Consider the following 21,566-nt stretch of genomic DNA (forward strand, 5'->3'; position numbering starts at 1 on the left):
GGAATCGGTGGACGTACATTTTGTAATTAAAATACGACAGGGCCACTTACAATAACATTTTCTAGATATACATTTGCGGGCAAGGAGTTACGAGTCCCATTTATACCAGCGCCATTTTGGGCGAGGCCGGGCAGGTCCAAGATATAGTCAAAATGTCTCCACCAACCATCGGCCAGACCAGAACCCCTTTCGGCCCTTTATGCTACAAGATGGTGTCTTCCATTCAGAAAATATTGGTGGCAGCATTTTGAAAGGAAACAGAAACAGCCGTTCTCGAGTTTCACATTGTTACATTTAGGAAGAATGTTGAAGAGTAGTATGTGGTAAATCTGAAGCCATTTTTCTACAAACTCTCAATCAGACTTGAATGGAAAAAAAAAACCTGAAGAATGTACAAACTGAAAACCAATTTTTGTCTGTATAGCACCAACAGTAACGCTTGAGTCAGCTTTGTGTCAAGCCGCCATTTTCATTCAATCAATAGCGTCCCCCTGCACACATTCAGGGACCTGGTCGTGTCTTCAGATGAAACGCATTGTAGGAAAAGAAGCAGAAAAGAAAAGGCAAAAAGTTCCGCCGGACCTAGTGAAGCTGCAGCAGGTGCAAATAAGCTTCAGACAGTCTTACAAGCACTGCTCAGAACTCTCAACTGAGGCACTCAACATCCAGGACTTGCCATTCGGATCTTAGCGCCTTGTATTTTTGTTTTGTTCTTGATGGAGGGGAAACAACAAAAAACAGGCATTGAAAACGGCTCAACTGGAGCAAAAAAAAAATTACTTCTTGGGTGCATTAGGGCATTTATGATTTTCGAATGCCGTATTCATCAGGTTGATGCTCATGTTGCCATAGGACAGCATAGCATTCACCTTCTTTGATCCAGGAGGGATGGAGAAAAACTGCCAGATGAAACTTGAAACTTGGCCATCCAGATCTCGGCGCAGTCGACTCACTGTACCGCAACAGTGACCGCAACTCAGCTGGACACGCCGTCTTTCGGCGCAGCATTGTAGGATGGCCACACCAGTGCGGCAATTTGCTAGACACCACCTCGGTGCCATCCGGATCTCGGCGCGTTCGAGTCACTGTACCGCAACAGTGACCGCAATTCAGCTGGACACGCCGTCTTTCGGCGCAGCATTGTAGGATGGCCACACCAGTGCGGCAATTTGCTGGACACCACCTCGGTGCCATCCGGATCTCGGCGCGTTCGAGTCACTGTACCGCAACAGTGACCGCAACTCAGCTGGACACGCCGTCTTTCTGCGCAGCATTGTAGGATGGCCACACCAGTGCGGCAATTTGCTGGACACCACCTCGGTGCCATCCGGATCTCGGCGCGTTCGAGTCACTGTACCGCAACAGTGACCGCAACTCAGCTGGACACGCCGTCTTTCGGCGCAGCATTGTAGGATGGCCACACCAGTGCGGCAATTTGCTGGACACCACCTCGGTGCCATCCGGATCTCGACGCGTTGTGCTGCCTTCGGCCTATTCGCACATCGGTCCGCTACTGACAGTGACCGCAACTCAGCTGGACACGCCGTCTTTCGGCGCAGCATTGTAGGATGGCCACACCAGTGCGGCAATTTGCTGGACACCACCTCGGTGCCATCCGGATCTCGACGCGTTGTGCTGCCTTCGGCCTATTCGCACATCGGTCCGCTACTGACGCCGCCTCACGTGCCAACGGATTTTCTACGCTTTTTGTAGCCCTATGCCGCAGAACAGGTCATGTGACTTGTTTATAAAACTTTTCATTGGTTCATTTTACTTTTGGTTTCCTAAAGATGGAAGGCTTGGTCATATGACCTAAAAATAACACTTTTCATTGGTTTAGAACATTTTTTTTCCCAAACGATGAAAGCCCCACCTTGTTTCTGGATCATTCAGACTGAAGCTGGCGTCAGCATGAGAGCACCACCATCTCGTGGCTCCGTCGTGGTCATTCCGCGAGCAATCATGGCAGCCGCTCCCCACCGGAAGACTGCGGGAGTCGGGGGCCCCCAAGACTTTTATACAATCTTCACGGCTGAGGGGACGCTTTTCGAGAATGGAGCCCAAGCCCTAGCAGGCAAGCGTCCGAGTTCCAAGGTGTCCCAGGGCCATTTCAGTGGACCAGGCCCAAAACCGAGGAGCCGTCCGCCATTTTGACAGCCATGTGGCAGCCGCCTATCGCTGCACTGCAAGAGTGGGAGCAACTCCACAACATGGTGAGCGAGACGCTGTGGCCGCAAGAGCGAGCGCAACTCAGCTAGATGGCCGCCACCTGGGGAGGCCCGTTCACGCCGCCTCCCCCCCCCCCCCCGGGCCGCCGCACGCCAATTTTAGGAGCAGCATTGTAGGATACCAAAACCAGTGCGGCAGTTTACTGGACATCACCTGGGTGCCTGTCGTACATGTTGTGTCAGCCATGTGACACTGGACACAGACCGCTACTGACGAGGCCTCCCCCCGCACCACCCGGGACGCCCCACGCTGTTTTTCTGTGCTGCATTGTAGGATCCCTAAACCAGTGCGGCACCCAGGCGACATCACCTGGGTGCCGTCCAGAACTCTGCACGTTGTGCTGCCTTGGGACTATTCGCACAACAGACCGCTACTGACGAGGCCTCCCCCCGCCCCACCCGGGACGCCCCACGCCAATTTTCGGAGCAGCATTGTAGGATCCCTAAACCAGTGCGGCACCCAGGCGACATCACCTGGGTGCCGTCCAGAACTCTGCACGTTGTGCTGCCTTGGGACTATTCGCACAAAAGATAGCTTCTAACCATTGTTGCTTTTTGTGTTAAGAAATGTTTAAATGTTTTTAGTTTTTGTTCTGTTCATTATCGTTAAAAGTTAATAAAGTTTTATAACCTTAATTTGTTGGAGTGTTATCTATTTTTTGAAAAACGGGTGAATGGGGCCTTGAATCGGGTTATTGTCATGTGTGGGCTTTGGAAGTGTGCTGCTGCAGGATCGGACATTTCAAACTCAAATGCACGTTCTTTTTCTTACCTTTCCGAAGCATGGAGCGCAATAGCAGGCAGAGAAAGGGTGATGCACGTGTTGAACACTACCTGACCTGGCAAGTTGCTGGCAGTGCCCCCCCGCCCGCTCCTGAAAGAGGGCACACACACACCGCCGCCCCGAGTACTTCACAAATCTTTAAAAGACCATGCGCTTGTTCATGAGGCTTAAATGGTTTATCACCTCTTCTAGAACCCCTGCATCGACCCCCTCTGACGTTTCATGGAAAAATTACCATGTAACACAATAGCAAGCCCTGTCGGCTGAAACCCCCAAGGAATCGTGGGGCATATTATCAAGGGGGTTTATCTCCGCTTTTTTGGCTTTAAAAGCCATGAAAGCGGAGATAAAATTATCTCCCTATTACCAAGCTGTCGCTAACACCAGTTAGTGACAGCTAAAAGGAGATAGCGACCATCTTGGGCCCCGCTTTGCATGTCAGTGATATTTATCACTAATGACATGCAAAGTGGCGTGCCAAGATGTTAGCGACTGGAAACAGTCCCTAACATCGCTACCTTCTATTACCAACTTTTGGAGATATTCGCGCTAAGCGCGAATATCTCCAAAATCTAACACCTGCCCTGAGCAGTTCTTAGCCATGTTATCCAATGGGAGGTGGATAACATGGCTAAGAGCATTAGGTCAATAATACATGAATATCGCTGACTTTTCTGCGATAATAGCAAGGTTTATCTGCGATAAAAATCGCCGATGTGCGGCGATAATTTTTGTCTCTAAACAAGTTAGAGACAAAAATTATCGCTAGTTGTTCGTAATATGCCCCCGGGTTTTTGCTTGCAGAAATCGGGAGGCGGGAGACTAGCACTGAAATCAGTAGTCACACGCCTAAATCAGGAGGATTGGCATGTCTGAATTCTCTACAGCTGGGGCCATAAACTACATCCGCAGGGTTAGGTGATATCCTGGGACCAGCCTGGCATCTAAAATGGCTGCCGTGCACGACAAAATTGTGCCATTCGAAAAAAAGGCAAGATGGCGCAGCCGCTGGAAGAGATGTATCAACATATATCAGCCTCCTCAGCCACCCTCAGGAAACATAGGGGATTAGGATACGTCTCCCGCACCCCCTTATACCTAGTAATTTAATTAACGAAGCACAAAATGGCGAATTCCCGTTTCGCTACCAGTTTGCGGCCCAGTTCGCGGCCCGTGAAGCGCTTCTACCGTGAAAAATCATTTTTTTTTTATTTTCCCCACGGGACCCTTTAATAACCCCAACAACATTCCTAGGGGGTGAAGAGGGGGATACCTTGCCCCCTTTCATTAAATTCCCCCTTAGTTTTTCACCTTTTCTTCTCTCTCGATCCTACCGAGAGACAAGATGGCGGCCGCTCCGGACTGTCACGCAGCAAAAAAAAAAAAAAAGCTCACGCACAGCCGCTGGAAGAGATGTATCAACATATATCAGCCTCCTCAGCCACCCTCAGGAAACATAGGGGATTAGGATACGTCTCCCGCACCCACTTATAACTAGTAAGGGGATTAGGATACGTCTCCCGCACCCCCTTATACCTAGTAATTTAATTAACGAAGCACAAAATGGCGAATTCCCGTTTCGCTACCAGTTTGCGGCCCAGTTCGCGGCCCGTGAAGCGCTTCTACCGTGAAAAATCATTTTTTTTTTTATTTTCCCCACGGGACCCTTTAATAACCCCAACAACATTCCTAGGGGGTGAAGAGGGGGATACCTTGCCCCCTTTCATTAAATTCCCCCTTAGTTTTTCACCTTTTCTTCTCTCTCGATCCTACCGAGAGACAAGATGGCGGCCGCTCCGGACTGTCACGCAGCAAAAAAAAAAAAAAAGCTCACGCACAGCCGCTGGAAGAGATGTATCAACATATATCAGCCTCCTCAGCCACCCTCAGGAAACATAGGGGATTAGGATACGTCTCCCGCACCCACTTATAACTAGTAATTTAATTAACGAAGCTCAAAATGGCGAATTCCCGTTTCGCTACCAGTTCGCGGCCGCGCTTCTACCGTGAAAAATCATTTTTTTTTTATTTTCCCCACGGGACCCTTTAATAACCCCAACAACATTCCTAGGGGGTCAAGAGGGGGATACCTTGCCCCCTTTCATTAAATTCCCCTTTCGTTTTCCACCTCTTCTTCTCTCTCGATCCTACCGAGAGACAAGATGGCGTCCGCTCCGGACTGTTTAGAATGTTGACAGACACCGGAGAGCCAATCAGCTTTCTGCGCGCAAAGTTCCGATAAGCGAAAAGTAAGCGGACCGGATCGCTGCCCAGAGCGCTGTTACAGATATATATCTTGGTTTGAACGTTAATTTCTCAAAAACTACTGGAGCACATATATTGAGACCTAGCAAAGGCACATCGGGCTAACAGTCCCTACAATTTTGCCAAGTTTCGTGCAAATCCATTCAGCCGTTCGAGCTAAAAGTGAGTCCAACCGCCCTATGGAAAACTCAATGCAAAAAACGCGTTTTGGGACCCCCCTTTTTTCTCGGCCCCCCCTTGACGAAACCCCCCCAAATTTTCAGGGGCTGCTCAGAATCAAAATGTGCCATTTTCCTGAAAATTTCAGCCGATTCCGTCCACAAACGCCAAAGTTATTAGACATAGAATTTTCAAAAGTCCCATAGAGAAAAAATTCTAACTATATATACCTACTGGCGATAGCCAGTAGGTAATATATATATATATATATATATATATATATATATATATATATATATATATATATATATATGCTCCACAAACCACCAGCCTGCTGCACACTCGAGCGGGTGCTTCTCCATGCGGGGTTGTACCCGCCGAACAAATGCCTGCTCCCAAACTTCCTCAATGTTCTGTGTGAACAAGGAAACAGCACTCACGGGGGGGTATCTGTGCCAACAAGTTTTTATTAGCAACCCAGCGCAGACAAGACGCGTTTCATGTATATCAATATCTGGATTTAACCAGTGATGTTTTTTCTGTCTTTTGGTAATGTTCCATTGGACACACTGTCACTTTACTGCGGAAGTATGTTGTTTATTTCTATAAAGTCACATGACTCACTATGTCACTGTGAGGGGTTGGTCACTATGTGTAATTAGCATATAAAACAGCATTGAGTTTGATGTACTAGTTGCAGCGTGAACAAGGGCACAACTTGCCAGAAACGCGTAGCTGCTTTCTGTTGTTCAATAAAAACAACTCTGCTGATGTGCTGTGGTCCGTCTCCTTCCTGTTTGCTGGTGTGCTGCGTGATCGCTGAGACACCGAGAGATCAGAGGAGTCACGTGTTGGATATATATATATATATATATATATATATATATATATATATATATATGCTCCACAAACCACCAGCCTGCTGCACACTCGAGCGGGTGCTTCTCCATGCGGGGTTGTACCCGCCGAACAAATGCCTGCTCCCAAACTTCCTCAATGTTCTGTGTGAACAAGGAAACAGCACTCACGGGGGGGTATCTGTGCCAACAAGTTTTTATTAGCAACCCAGCGCAGACAAGACGCGTTTCGGCGCTTAGCCTTTGTCAATTGCAACACAAAACGCGCCGCCATTCTTTTTAAAGAGCATTGATACAATTACGGTGCAATTTACCATCAACATAGAAAGAAGACTGTGCAGTGGCCAGTTTGGTCGCCATCTTTAAAGGTGCAATCATAACGTGAATAAAGAAAGTATATACAATCGAAAATCACAGTTTTCAATATTACAATCATAGAGGTACAATGCCCTACTATTGACGTTTTTAAGTAACCACATTTATTCAGCCCTGGATGGGCATAATTATGAACATAATTCATCTCGCCCACAGATGGGCATGTCTTGGTAAATATACATCTAGTTGTAAACAATGCAGTATCTAATATTTCTATTATATATATATATATATATATATACAAAATATTCGTTTCATAATGTAAACAAAGTTTCATACTGTGCTAATGTTTTCATAATTCTGATCTTCCAATTTGGCACTTACTCTTAGTAAAAACTTTACAAAACAGAATTCATAATTATATCATTAAAATGCAGACACCTTATCAAAGTTTGCCTACATGATCGTATTCCTCGCGTGTTAAAAAGTATCTTAAGTATAGTTTTTCTTTCAGTTTGCAGTTCGGGGCAAATACATAACAAATGGGTAATATTCTCCTCTCTAGTTTTACATAATCTACATATTGTGGTCCCTTCCGACTTTATCCAAGGAGGGAAATGGCATAGTCCAGGTAATACACCAAAACTTGCCTTTATAAATATTTGTTTGTTTTTTAGTGACCATGGTATTTCTAAATAGGATTGAGCCTGCTTTTTTGTAAACCCACTCATTATTGGCCATGCGTGTGTTCTTTTTACACACATATCTTTATCTCGTACAATTGATAGGTGATTTGTTATTTTATTGATTGTCTTTTTGAACGATTCCTTGGTTATTGTGGTATTCCAGATTGACATCACATAACATTTTTCCAGCGCTATATTTAAATATTTCCAGGGTTGTAATTTTCTGTTGTTATTTATTTCTTGCCATAGTAGCTGAGACATTTGATTTTCATGGTAATTTTTTATCCTGTTCCATACTTTGTTAAATTGGCCCTTTCTTGCGTACAACTGAATATTTAGACCAAACTTCAGTCTTATTTGTGCTGGTGATGCATTAGTTGGTAGATGAAAAAGGGATTTAATAGTTTGTGAAACTGCATTGTTTATAAACACAGTATCTTTCCCACTGAATGCCTCACTACCATATGGTAAAGTAGGCAGGAGTTTTGCTGATATAACCTTTAAAAGGGGGCGATAAGTAAGATTTCCTAATGATTTCTGCAGAATCCTTAATGCTGCTGTCAAAGAATTTGCTTTCGTTTGTATATCTAATGATTACAGGCGAAAGTTTCCATTGTCATCGAATAATACTCCCAAGTACCTGTATGTTTCAACTTGTTCTAATATTCACCAGAAACCATTTGGATTTATGTTTTAATCTTACGCTTTTAGTGATAACCATAACTTTAGTGGCCAGAGCGGGTAGTCCAGTTGGGTTAATACCATTGAAACTTTTTTGCACAAAAAACCGGTGACCTCCTGTAAGCAGCTCGATGCATAATTGCCATGTCCTCAAAAATATTTCTGCTTTTGAAAGGTAACCAGAAGAGCTGTTTCATATGCGAGATATGTTGGGAACTATGTGATATGTGGCTGAGGCATTTACGACCACTTGAAGATGGAACAGGTGAGTCATGGGGGCTGTTTTGTAAGTAGAATTACCTTAATCAAGCCTAGATTGAATTAAGGCCTCAATCACTGTCACATAATGCTGTTTATCGATAAACTGTTGAGTAGTCCGCAAGATTTTAAGTCATTAAAACAAGATTTGACTCCTTTAGAGACTGGAGAATTCAAAGATAAATTAGCATTAGTATGAATGTTCACCTTATGAACCAAGTTTGTTGAGCCAGGTTTGGGCCCTTGGTATTCGGCCAAATCAGAGAATCAATGACAGAATTGAGAGGGAAGGTAAATGAAATTCTGTTTTTGAAGGGAGCAGCTTAGAAAAGTTGAAGCTATCCACCACTGAGTGACTGATAACAGTCAGCCCTGGATTAGTGGACCATGCCAGAGGACTCTGATGGATCAATTAGACTAAACAATAGCTGTGTGTCATCCACAGGCATGCAGAAACATGTTCCCTATTTCATGTAACAAAAGTACCAAAGGGAGGATGTATTTGTGAAACAATATCGGCAACAAGATGGAACCTTCAGGGATGCTACAGCTAAGGATTGAGCTCAATGTGGCAGAAAGCCTAACATCTCTTGTCAATCTGCTAGAAATGTCTTAATCCATCTGAAAAAATTTCCAGAAAAGTCTATGTCCACAAATCTGGCTATGAGAATGGAAAGGTAGATTGTGTTAAAAGCAAAGGCAAACAGTCCAAGTAAAATGCCAATTCCAAAACCATCACCATCCACCATTCTACGCTAATCATTGAGAACAGACACAGCCACCAGTTAAGTGCTTATACTAGGGCAAAAGCCTGTTTGATACCTGTCTAGAAAGTTGTATCCTTCAACATGGTTTTACAGTTGATTAAATACCCACCTCTCCAAAATGTTGGCTAGCAACAGGGGCAATATGCTCCAGCATACACATATAAAGGAGTGATTGAAAGCCCTGTCATACAGGGTTTGTTTGAGAATATCATCAGCAGCAATTTATGAATGATTTTTAAACATTTCTTCTTCCAATTGTATTGTTACATACAGTGGCAGAAGGGACTTTATCTCGTTTATGATCTTAAAAAGGTCTCTTTGAGGTGTTGGCAGGCAGGGTCAGACCGGCATATAGGGCAATTTGGCAGTACTTGAAGACCTGGTCTGAAAGGTTACCCATGGGCTGTTTTTTTAGCTGTTTGTGTACCTGTTTTATGGTCTGGTTGGTCGGTTTTTACCATTGATTTCTGTGATATCACCATAAACATTACCTGCAGAAAGCACAAATGCATGCCGTCTCCCATACCTTGCGAAACACCTACAAAGCTTTGTTTCCAAGTTAAAAACACACATGATTTACAAATGTGTGCCACTTTTTTAGCTATCTGATTCGCTAATGAGGGCCTTTTTTAATTTGATGGGCGGGCCTATATTCTGCCCCAGTTCGGCCTGTTAGAAGCTTTCAGAACTGTATGGGAAAAATAGTTCAAGTAACTTTATTCCGGCCACCAGGGTAATAAAAGTACAAATGCAGAAAAAAATATGTAATCAATAGATAAAACAGTACAATTCAACAAAGAAAAGTTCATGATTCATAAAACAGCACACCAGAATCGATTGTTAAAACAGTAAAATGACAGCTGGCAAATACAAAATACAATTGGAATAAAGAGATGGTTTCAAGAGTGCATGGAACTAATAAACAAAACAGAAACGCAAATGTATGACACAGAAATCATCATAGTACTAAGGAAGGGGAAGTAACTTTCTTCTGAGTATTCTCATAGCACCTAGGAACTTAGCAACAGGAATGGCGTTTGTTAAGCGACAATTTGTTCTCAAGATACGAGGAGCAACGGAATGGCTGCACACATCTAGAAGCCTGCAGATAGGTGCTAGTCAAGTTCTACAGGGGCGGGTATTGGCTGGGCAGACAAAGAGGACATGTGAGACACTCTCTACTAAGGGATTACAGGTGGCACAAACATCAACTCCCCCACAGGAGCCATTGGCCATTGTGATTGCCCAGTAGCGCTGCTTCAGTGAGTCCTTGGACGGAAAACAGGTGGCAGCTGTATACTCTCATAATTCAGGCAGCCCAAGGGAGTAAAGCGAATCTGATATTTAAAAGCTAGGGGACCATAGAGAATTGATCAGCTTTCATGACGTCCTGTAGGGCAGTAATGTAGTGGGCAAGTTCCTGTAGAGGTGGGCGTAGTTCGCGAAGTAGCGCTACGCGTAGCTGCGCAAAGTGCACTTCGCACTTCGAGCTATGCGTAGCACTACGCGAACTGCGTAGTAGCATGTTCGGACTGTGCAGGATGTCGTTTTCAATGACTGCACAGTGCGGACAAGCATCCGTCACTGTGCAATCATTGAAAACGGCATCTTGCACAGTGCGAGTTGTACTTTTTTGCAGCTAGAGTAGATTTTTACTCGAGCTGCAGCTTTCTCAACACGGACTAGAAGTTTCTCATTGCGAGCGGTCGCGAGCATGCGCAACCACTCGCAATGAGAAACCTGATCTCCCTGCGTTGAGAATCTCGCCGGGAGGTTTATTTTCCATGCTCGCAATCGGCAACTTGATGTTACTGCTCGCGAACAAGGAAAAAGTCTCGCCAGGATGTAATTTTGCTTGCTCCCGGTCGCCAACTTGACATTGAGGACCGCGAGCAAGCAAAAAGTGACCGCTGCACTACTCTACGCATGTTCGCACTGTGCTACGTGCAGTTCGTGTAGTGCGAAGTTGCGCAAACTTCGCAAACCACGCGAGCGTAGCGTAGTGCTTTACCCAGGGTTATTCTGGAGTGGTTCAGGAATGCCTCCAGTATAGGAGAGGATGTACCCTAACTTCACCTGGTAGCCCCTTACTCCCATTTCCATAAAAAGCAGGTACCAAAGGGTATTAGGTGGGAGGAAGGCAATATTTCACAGGAATTTTTTTTCCGTTCTGGTTAGCGCTTTAATGTTAGAAAATCCCTATTAAGGGCTGAATTCAATACATTGGTCTCATAAATGTTGAGCGCAAAATGGGTCTAGTATAGGAGGCACAATACTCTTAAAGTCTTGCCCCCAAGATTTGTTTAAGCTTTAGGGCCGCTTTGTTGACGTAGGATTTCCAAGACATACAACCACTAAACGTGACACCCAAGTAGGTAAAAGAGTCCACCTTCTCTAAGGGTACCACTCTAAACCTATACTCTTTTTAGTGATATTTGTGAGGGTTGAATGATATTAGTTTAGTTTTAGCCGTGTGGATTTCCAAGCCACGAGCGAGGCAGAACTCATCAAAACGAGTCAGACATTTCTGTAGCCCACTCGGGGTCTTTGAGGTCAGCAAGGTGTCGTCACCAAGTAAAAGGATTGGGCTTTTTACTCTGGCCAATGAGGGAGCATCTGCATCAACGTGGGATGAAAAAGGAACAATTTCATTGATGTAGAACGAAAAGAGTGTAGGCACCAGTATGCAGCCCTGGCGAATGCATCTGAGGACTGGATTCCTATCCATCAACTGACCCTGCTTCCTTAACCTGATGCGTGCAAAATTACCCTCATGAAGGCACAAATGACAAGCTATTCAGCGGCATGTTCATGTCAATAAGAGCCTTATGGGGAGTGGGACAAAATCAAGCGGATTTTAAATCGACAAAGGCAATGTAGAGGTTGCCCTTGACAGTTATAACAGTCCTCCAGTAGATCAATAAAGAACAGAAATCCTTATCAATAGAGGAGACTTTCGTCTGAAAGCCCTCTTGAAAGGTGCTAACAATGACTTTCTCAAGTATCCTGTCCTAAAATTGGACAATACGCAATGACAAAAAAAGTTTTGAAAACAGTCAATTACACTAATAGGTCTATAAATGCTTGGATGAGATCCAAGACCTTTTTTGTGTATAGTCAATATTGTAGCACCGTTCCACGAATCAGCGATGGGAGTCCCCTCAGCAACAGCATTGGCATGAGTTAAAAGGTAGTGGGCTAAACCTCCAGATTGGACAAGAAAACATCAGCCAGGACTCCATCGGTCCTGCAGCCCTTCGCCTAGTGACAACTGATAGAGATTGAACAACGTCTGAGATGTCAAGCAATGGAGTGGAAGGGATAAAGCAAGGTAGAGCCAGAGTGGTATCCATGGTGATACTTAAAGAATTGTGTATGAAAGTAATCAACCCAATCAGACTGAGCAACATTATTGTGGGTTCCATTACAGAAGAATTGCCATCACAGTAAAAGAGTTGCCAAAATCTAATACGGTCTCTATCAGTACAGGCATTCTTAAGAGCACTCCACTGGTGCTTGTCCCAGTTCTTTTTAGCATGAATAGCCAGCTTGTAGGCTTTACTGGCCAATGGAATGCAAGCCATGCCATTAGTTTTGATAGCTCTAGCTAACTAGCGAATAAGCATACAGCATTCTTTATTGAACCAAGTGCAGTTCTTAGAGGTTCCAGCCCTTTTACAGAGTGTCAGGAACAGTAAAATATGCTAAAATAAGGTCAAAAAGGCAGTGTGAGTAGACATCCATTAGTCAGGAGCAATAGGTTGGCCGCCCTCAAATTGTGGCAAAACTTCTTTGAGGTCAGCATTTAAAGTCAGTAAAAAATCCAGACGTTCTACCTCTTGGCTCCACTTTAGATGGCGCATATCAGATATCAATACAATGTCCCTAGTGTGAAAAATCAGGGCAGGGACAGGAAGAATATTCTCACAGAGAGTCTGCATAGACAAGGAAAGAGGATTGTGATCACTTCCTAACCTTTCCAGTACACCCATGCCAATGACAGACAGCCATAACCTTAGATCAATTAAAATGTAATTGATTCTACTCATGTGATGAGGTTTATTGTACGTATGAGCTCCTAATAAATCAGATTTTGTTCGACCATAGGCAGCCCTGAACCCAAGCTCGATAGTTATGGCCTTCAGTTGAAGAACTACTTGTGATTATCTGTAAATTGGTGGAATATCCAGAAGAGGGACATTCCCAAGCCGCATCCTTGTCTTTTGTTAGGTGAACATCATCATTTTTGAGGGGCTTGAATGTTATATTAAAATCACCCGCCAAGATGAGATACGGTTGATCAGAACACTATTCGAAATAAAGTTCTAGGACTTGGGGGGTGTGAGATACCACACCTCCTTTAGCCCCTCTAATATAGGCATTAAAAAGGTTTTCCTGGGCTTGGTCCCACTATTGAGCTCAATGGTCAGAATGTCAGGTGAGTCAATATTAGGTTTACGTCTGTTACAGTAAAGTGAAGCTCTAACCCATGTAACTAGGCCACCAGAGGTTCTACCCCTCTGGCTTGGAATAGCAGGAATGAAAAAGTTAAGACAGCCAGGCATGTGAGTTGAGACCAGAGAACATGTCTCTTGGAGTGCACAAATGTCATGATCTACCATAAAAGCGTTCCAGTCAGGCAGTGCTAACTTTGACCTAAGTACTGCCATTTTCCAAGAGACAAGGGAAAACTTACTGGACTCTGGTCTTACAGATATCTATTTTATAACACTGGTCAGAAATGGCTCCTTTGCAGTATGTCAGTGCTGTTAGAAAAATCAGAATAAAAAAATTCAAGGTAGTAGTGTTGAGCATGTCTGTGGTCAAGGAGTTTGGGTCAGATTTAGGAAGGGCCTCAGAGAAGCAAGGACAGTTTGAAAAAACAAACAACCCACTAGCCTCTGACAGATGGGACTGTCTGGAGTTTGGTGACAAAGGTAACGCCAGATTGGGCATATACCAGTTACCCCATAATTTAGCCATTTTCCTTGAGGAATGAGAAACTGATGACTATCACCGATCTAAATTGCTTATTGGTGTAGTAAGCCGGCTGGGTCTACTTAAATTTTATGTATGAGTGGCTAGGTGGACAAGACCTAGCACCAAGGGCCAGCAGATTGTTAGCCAAGTCCATGTTCCTAAGTGTTGGTTCAACCATATCATAGTTTGCGTTGGAATATATTAACCTTTCATCTCTAGTGATGTTGTCATGAATAACTGAACGACAACCCCTGATGTGCCGGGTCCAGTAAATTGCTTTATTTTCGATGGAATCCTCCCCTTTGTGACTAGCATGAGGGCTCAGCTTAGGGACATCAATCATCATAATGGGATCATCTGTAGTATGTCTGCTCATGCTAGGACACAAAGCAGGTTTTGACATGCGACCATGGACTGCCTTATGAGCTAATCAAAATTTTACAAGTGCTAGAAATTTGAGTGCCAGAAGTGTTGATGGATGAACTTCTCTGCCTGGGATTTTACGGTGCCATAGGCCTAGGAAGGTCATGTTCATGATTTACTAAGGGAAGGGGGCTGGATTGACAGAGGCCATCTGTGAACTAGACTAGGTAGATTAACCTGCTGACCTGCCAATAGGTATGGGTGGAGTTTATGAGCAGTCACTGCATTATTTCTATTGGAGGCTAAAAACGTATTCAGGGTAGTGGTCAGAGAAAATACCATTGACTTTAACATCTCCACCTCAGCCTTCAGATCTTGTATGAGTGAGGTAAAGTAAACATGGTTAGAAATTGGAAAGTCAGACACAGTGGAGGAGTGTGGCTCAATGGTTAGAGCGGCAGACCCTGATGCAGAGTTCTGGCCTGGGACCAGGGTTCAATTCCCGCCTCGGCGGGTCTTGGGCTTAATTTCCTCGGACCTGACAATTCTCGCCTCGGTGCCTATTCTAATCATGGGCCCCATGCTGCAACTCTGGGCAATAGCTTGCTTAACCTCCACACTGGCCCCAACAGCGCTAGGAAGCCTGGCTTCAGCCTGGGGGTTCCCAGTAGTGGACACTTCACAGGGAAAGCCAGGAAGGATTCCTCAGCGGTATGAGTAATAGCGCCAGGAAACCGCTTGGTGGCAGTGCGCTCTACAAATACCTTGACATTTACATTTACATTTACAGCGAATTCTACAGGAATACACACAGGATTGTTACTGTCAAAAGCAGATATAGAAGCCTGCTCGGCTGATGTCTCACACATCAGAGCAAAGCGGTTACTGCAGAGAAAAACCCTATCAGGTGAAACTAAGGTTGGAGAAGCAGAGCCAGGTGGAATAAGTGAACATGTTTGGAGGAGTGTGTTTGGTCAATAGTAGTAAGTTTCTGGCCCTGTTTTCTGGGTCTCAAACATCCCACGGATTCTCCTTTGGCTTCACGGGCATTATTAGTTGAGGGGCCTGGGAATACTTGGATGAGAAGCGGTCAGTGCAGGAACTAAAATCTCCTTGCATTCGATCAGCAGATTATCTACTTTATATAAAACACAGGTATCCCCATCAGTTTTGTGGATTTTATTAGGTTTCTTTGTTTTTGCTAAACCTAACCTTCCCTCTATAGCCTTCTTTTTCCCCATGATCGAACAAGAGTGAGCCAGGAAAAAAGATGCAATGTGGGCTACTAGACACAAAACAACTTGACAAAGCAAGTAGGATATCTTGAGTGCAAAATATCAGTGACATACAACTCCTCCTGAGCGGCTCAAGAAGAAAGATGTGCAATGGATGCAAAAATATAGTTATGCTGGGCAAAAGACAACAGTACCTTTAGGTTAAGAAGACATTAGAGGGATGGCCCAGACTCCTCTGAGTTACGACGGGTGTGGACAGCCCACCCTTTGGCCAGGGCAGAGGGACCACAGTGCTCTTTTATTCCTCAGGCACGAAAAATGTGAGTAGTGCACTTCAACAGCACTCCAAATCGAATGTGGGTGAGGTAAAAACAAGCCCACAAAGCAGCTTGACCACTGCACGCTTTTATAGCATATGCTGGAAGAGAGTGCAGGTACGGGTTGAAGGGACTTGCAGTGCCCAATGACCCAGGTGTTGGCGGCATACCCCTCTGTGGTCGGGTCCCTTGGTGTGAGCAGTGTGCTCCAGCAGCGCTCAAATTCGAATGCTAGCATGGTACAAACAAGCCCCTAAAGCAGCGGGACCACCACAGGCTTTTATAGCGCAGGCAGGAAGAGTTAGTGCAGACAAGGGTTTGGTGGCTGAAGACTATCTGGTCATGTCCCTTGAAGTGACTAGCACATTCTGGCAAGGCTCCACTTCGAATGCTGCTGTGGTAAAAGCAAGCCCTTATAGGTAGAATATTTGTTTTTGCGTTTTATAGAATTTGGCATAAGCAGTTTTTAGACTGGTATTATTGGGATACCCCATTTGCTTTCTACTGCCTCAGTTCAGAAATGAACCACGATTTATGATCCATAAATATATATATACATAAATATATATGTACATATACGCATATATATATATATATATATATATATATATATATATATATATATATATATATATATATATATATATATATATATATATATATATATATATATATATATATATATATATATATATATTCACTGAAAAAACCATAGGTTTCACACCAGTTATAGTTAGGTGGAAATTTTACTCGCATAAAACCATTGAAATTCCCACGTTATAGTTAGTTGGACTCACTATAACTTGCGCGTGCAATGCACTGCTGATGACGTCACATTATTACATCACTCATGACATGGTCAGTGACATCACTCATGCATCACTGATGACATCTCAAATGACATCACTGATGACAACATCCTTGTGACAAAGTGGCAGACCTCCTATCAGCATAAAATAACCTTTGACACACACATTCAAAAATAGAAACTAACATTTTCTTAAAAAAGGAGAAACCAATACCAATTACAACAACTTATTAGGTAATTCCAACATCTACATACACATCCACTCATTCACCAACAGTTCTATATAGTCACTCATTCATGTACTTACTCATCATATGTACTCATACACCTATACATCCTGTTACACACTAATACTCATCCATATAGTTACTCACACACAAATTCACACATGCAAATAAACTATCAAAAAACCATTTACTTGATTATACTGCTATATACACACCACTACACATACTTCTACAGAAACAGAAACATATTTACTCTCTTAAACAATCAATTATAAAAACACATACTCACTAACCCACCCATACACACAATCATCTACCCATACAGTCTTGCACACATGCTGTCTTCAAAATACATACAAATAGTGAGTCACTCATTCATGCATCTGTGCTCTAAGTAATATCCCCCACCGAACCATACAGACACTGATACTGATACTCAAAAAAACAACTAATAACCCATATACACACTCATGTAGCTACTCACCAACCCATGCAGCCACTTATACACAAAGTGAGACACAGATACAGATATTTAAATATTTAAACATTACTCGCTAATATATGTATTCACTAAGATACATTTAATAAGTCAGTTAACCAATCAATTTTACACAAAAAAAACATCCATTAAGACATTTATTTACCCATTTATTCTTCCATCAACCTTTAGATATACAGATATAAAAAATATTTATTTTTCAGAAAGATACAGATTCACTGGATGATGTCATCAGTGATGTCATTTGCTAATTCCTAACTATAACTGGTGTGAAACCTATGGTTTTTTCAGTGAATTTCAAAGGTTTTTTTAATGCTAATTCCTAACTAAAAGTCTCACTTTATAAGTAAGACTGTTACCGCTCTAGTTGTTCTTTAGAACACTCTGGTACATACTATCATTGGGCTATAGTTGCGCTACATCTGGCTGATATTTGGGCTACATTTGTATTTTGTTGTCTCTGGTGGCCATCTTTGGGCTACATTGGGCTACATTGGGCTACATTTGGGCTCTAACATATATAAAGCCCAAAGTAGCCCAATATATATTTTTTTAAAGTAAATTTTCTTAAAAACAACTGGAGCATATATCTTGAGACATAGCAAAGGCACATCGGGGTACCAGTCCCTACAATTTTGCCAAGTTTGGTGGAAATCCATTCAGCTGTTCGGGCTAAAAGTGAGGTCGACCGCCCTATGGAAATTAACATGGGGAAAACACGTTTTGGAACCCCCCTTTTATCTCAGCCCCCGCTTGATAAACCCCCCCAAACTTTAAGGGAAGGACCGGGGCGCCGCGAGGTAAATTTGAGGAAATTTTCAGGCAGATTCCTCAACCGGCGCCAAAGTTATTCACAATAGAATGTTGAGATTTTGCATTGAAATTAATCCTAACTATAACTACCTACTGGCGACTGGTCATATATATATTTTTTTTTTTTTTTTTTTGTTTTGTTTGGAAGGAAGGAAATTATTGCTTGGTGTGTCATTTAATGATTACTGAAACAACTCAGAATGTTATCAGGGACAGAAACAGGGAGCTGACTAACCTGTAGATTCAAAGATTGACCAATCGTAAGGCCAGCTATCTCTGAAGAGGAGTGTTCCATTTTCTTTTACACTGGAAGTTAGTCACTGGATTTATCTTCCAAGGTTTCTGTAGGAAAGTGGGATCTGCTTCTTATGGTTACCCCCACTTTTTTCTTGATGTTAAGCTGTTTTTGACTAGTCTGACTGAGATCCTGCTAATCGGGACCCCAGTCTAGCTGATTTGTCCTAAAACTGTTGTGTATGTACTTAGGTACACCCCAGATTGAATACTGGGGTACCCTTGTACCCAGGGCATAGGGACCCCAGAGGTCTTCCAGAGGTCTCCCATGTACTGGTGCATGTATTATGCCACCCATGAAAGACCACTCAAAATGGAACTACAGGCCTGCCTTTGCAGCCTGTGTAAGTTGGCGCATGCACCACTTACGAGAGATATAGGTTTACTATATCTAAGGGTCACTGCACTTAAAACCTATAAGTAACCCCTGTAGCAGGCCTTTACAATCCTGTGGGCAGGGTGCTTGGGTCTAAGTGAGAAGGTGCCCCTGCATGAGCAGGACCCCACCGCAGCCTACAGAGTCCATTCTCCCGGGTTCTCAGTTGAGCAGCCATATACTAATGTACATAGGCATTACGTGCCACGCGTTGACCATCTCGAAAACGGCTGCAACAAACCTTATTGTGTTTGGTGTCAAACATGTTGGAATCATACCCCCACACTGTTACCATTGTGGGAGGTATGATTCCACCCACTAGGACAGCCCACTGCTAGGCTCTCAGTGTTCCAGGTACCAGCCTGCTAGTCCCGCACAGCACAAAATGGTTGCTGCCGACCAGAGACACATTTCTGCCCTCTTGCTGCTGAGCCAAGCTCGAGCAGGGGAATTTAGGACAATAGTAATTCTGTCACAGGGAGGTGTGATCACCTCTCGGACAGGATTTAGTGTATTAGGGCTGGGAGGGTGCGCTTGCCAGTGCCTGGGTGGGTACGCTTGCCAGTGCCTGAATGTCTGCATGAGGGGCTCATTATGTGTACCTGTGCATAGTCCAGTTCAAGCCAGTTCTGGGAGCCGTTGGCTCCCGCTCTGGCACGAAACTGGACAAAGGACATGGGAGTAATGTCCCTCCTGTCCAGACCCTCCCCTGGGAGGGTCCCCTGAATCTTCTGTACCCTTTCCCTAGGGTACTTAAGGGTTTACCTGAGTGTAGGTCCCTAGATTTCTTGTGGACAAGATTTAGAACTGAAACTACTGAACTTCGACCGTCTGGGCACTCTGGACTTCGCTGGACTTTGTTGGGTCTGCCTTCGTCTCCCTCTCAGTCTGCTGCCTCGTCTGTGCATGTGCACCATACAGGATCCGTGTAGGGCCTGTGGCGCATCCAAGACACCTGAAGATGATCTCCCTTGTAGTGAAGGAGTCACTTCCCTGCATTCACAGGCACCGCACCACTGCTGAATGGTCTGCTGAGCAAAAGCTCCTACGACTCCAAAGGGTTCAACAACACAGGAGGTGGGGTTCTACATCCCTCGAGGCCCGAACTGCCCTCTCACCCAGTTTGAGGTCAGATATCCTCATGGGGGTTGCAATAACTGAACCCCTGTGCACTGCGTACTTTTGCAAGTGTACAAATGCTTGTTGGAAATTCTGCAGCAGGTGCATTGGGCTCCAAGTAGCCCAAACCTCTGGCAACTCCTCCTGCAACTTCTCCTGCAAATATCTTCAAGCACATCACAATGTGTGCTCTGTGGCCTGTTGTTCTGTAGAGCTGCCCGAGGTCCCCCTCAACTCCAGTATCTTCGACTTGTGGGTCCTGTGGAGGGTCAATTACTTCTTCTTTGGGCTCCCTGGTTGATCTGGGCTTGCACTGACTCCCCTGCTTGTGTTGAGTCTCCTGGACATTTGCTGGTCCTCCTCCAGCAACTTATTTACTTCCTGCTTGGGTTGCTTTTGCCAAGGCTTGTTGGTGCTCCCCCCGGACAACGACCCTTCAGGACTCCACATCCTTTATGGGACAGCTTGTATGAGGCTCCTGGTCATCCTCAGCATCACCTGGTCCCCACAGCTGCAGATTAAAGGTCATCAACATTTATCCTGAAGCACCCGGTGGGCATTTGTCTACTGACCCCCTGGTCACGCTCAAGTGACCCAGACTCTATCCCCTATGCTTTCAGGTACTCTTCATCAAGAATCCACATTTGGGTTCCCACAGACACTTTCTCCTCTTCCAGCAGCAGCACTTTCCTGAAGTCCTCCATTGGGTTTGACGCCGGTTTCCTACGCCACTTCACACCTATGCAAATGGATTCCCTGGGATAGGTAACTTGGGTACCACAGTATCCATGGTGGGCTGACTCTCCAACCTTCTGTCTTCCAAGGGGTTCCTTCATGGCTCCACTGGGAAGGTTCCTTAATCTTTAAAAATCCAACCGCGACTTGGACATAGACTTGTACGAAGCATGCAGTCGGGTAATCACACAGCACACTATCTCCGTGGGGTCCCTATCTACTTACCTTGGATAGTTCTGTGGGTCCTCAGGAATTCTACGTCCTCTCAAAATTGTCCTGACTCGAGTCATGGTTCTTATACCACTTTTTTAGTATATGGTTTGGTCCTCCCCGGGGCCTTCTGTGTATTAGTGCTACTTACTGTGATTTCTTTGCTATAGTATTTTGTGCTTTGTGTATATCTCTGTGTGGGAGATACTGGAACGTACTAGAGAGTATTATATATTGAATACACATTTTTATAAATACCTTGTGTAGGTCCCTTTCATTTAATCTATACTATAATATTGCATTCTGGTAAAATAAAAAGCTGCTTTACACTCCTTCAAGACTAAGCCTGAAGGCTGCGCTCCACACCTACCAGATGGATAGCTTTCTAAGGTTGTCTGAGACCTCTTAAAGCACCATAAGGGTTGACTGGACTGGTGCAAGGTGCCCACTTATATTAGTGGCCATCAAATACCAGGCCCACTTCTCACAGTTTCAAAAGAGGGATAGTAAAAGGAATTGCGAGCTGATCACCCCGTAAGAGTGAAATAGAGTTTTCAACTTCAATGGACTCCATTGTGTAGAACTGTGGT

The 21,566-nt window shown here is 44.2% G+C and overlaps 1 protein-coding gene across 1 annotated transcript in view; it reads right to left on the reverse strand.

Moving 5' to 3' along the window:
• LOC147727494 (alcohol dehydrogenase 1-like) overlaps window positions 1–21,566 on the reverse strand; it is a 288,449-nt gene that overhangs the window by 168,458 nt on the left and 98,425 nt on the right. The gene's annotated exons all lie outside the window — the stretch shown is intronic.

Source organism: Lissotriton vulgaris, chromosome 3_1 (assembly GCF_964263255.1).
Source record: "Lissotriton vulgaris chromosome 3_1, aLisVul1.2, whole genome shotgun sequence".
In the NCBI taxonomy this organism is placed as follows: domain Eukaryota; kingdom Metazoa; phylum Chordata; class Amphibia; order Caudata; family Salamandridae; genus Lissotriton; species Lissotriton vulgaris.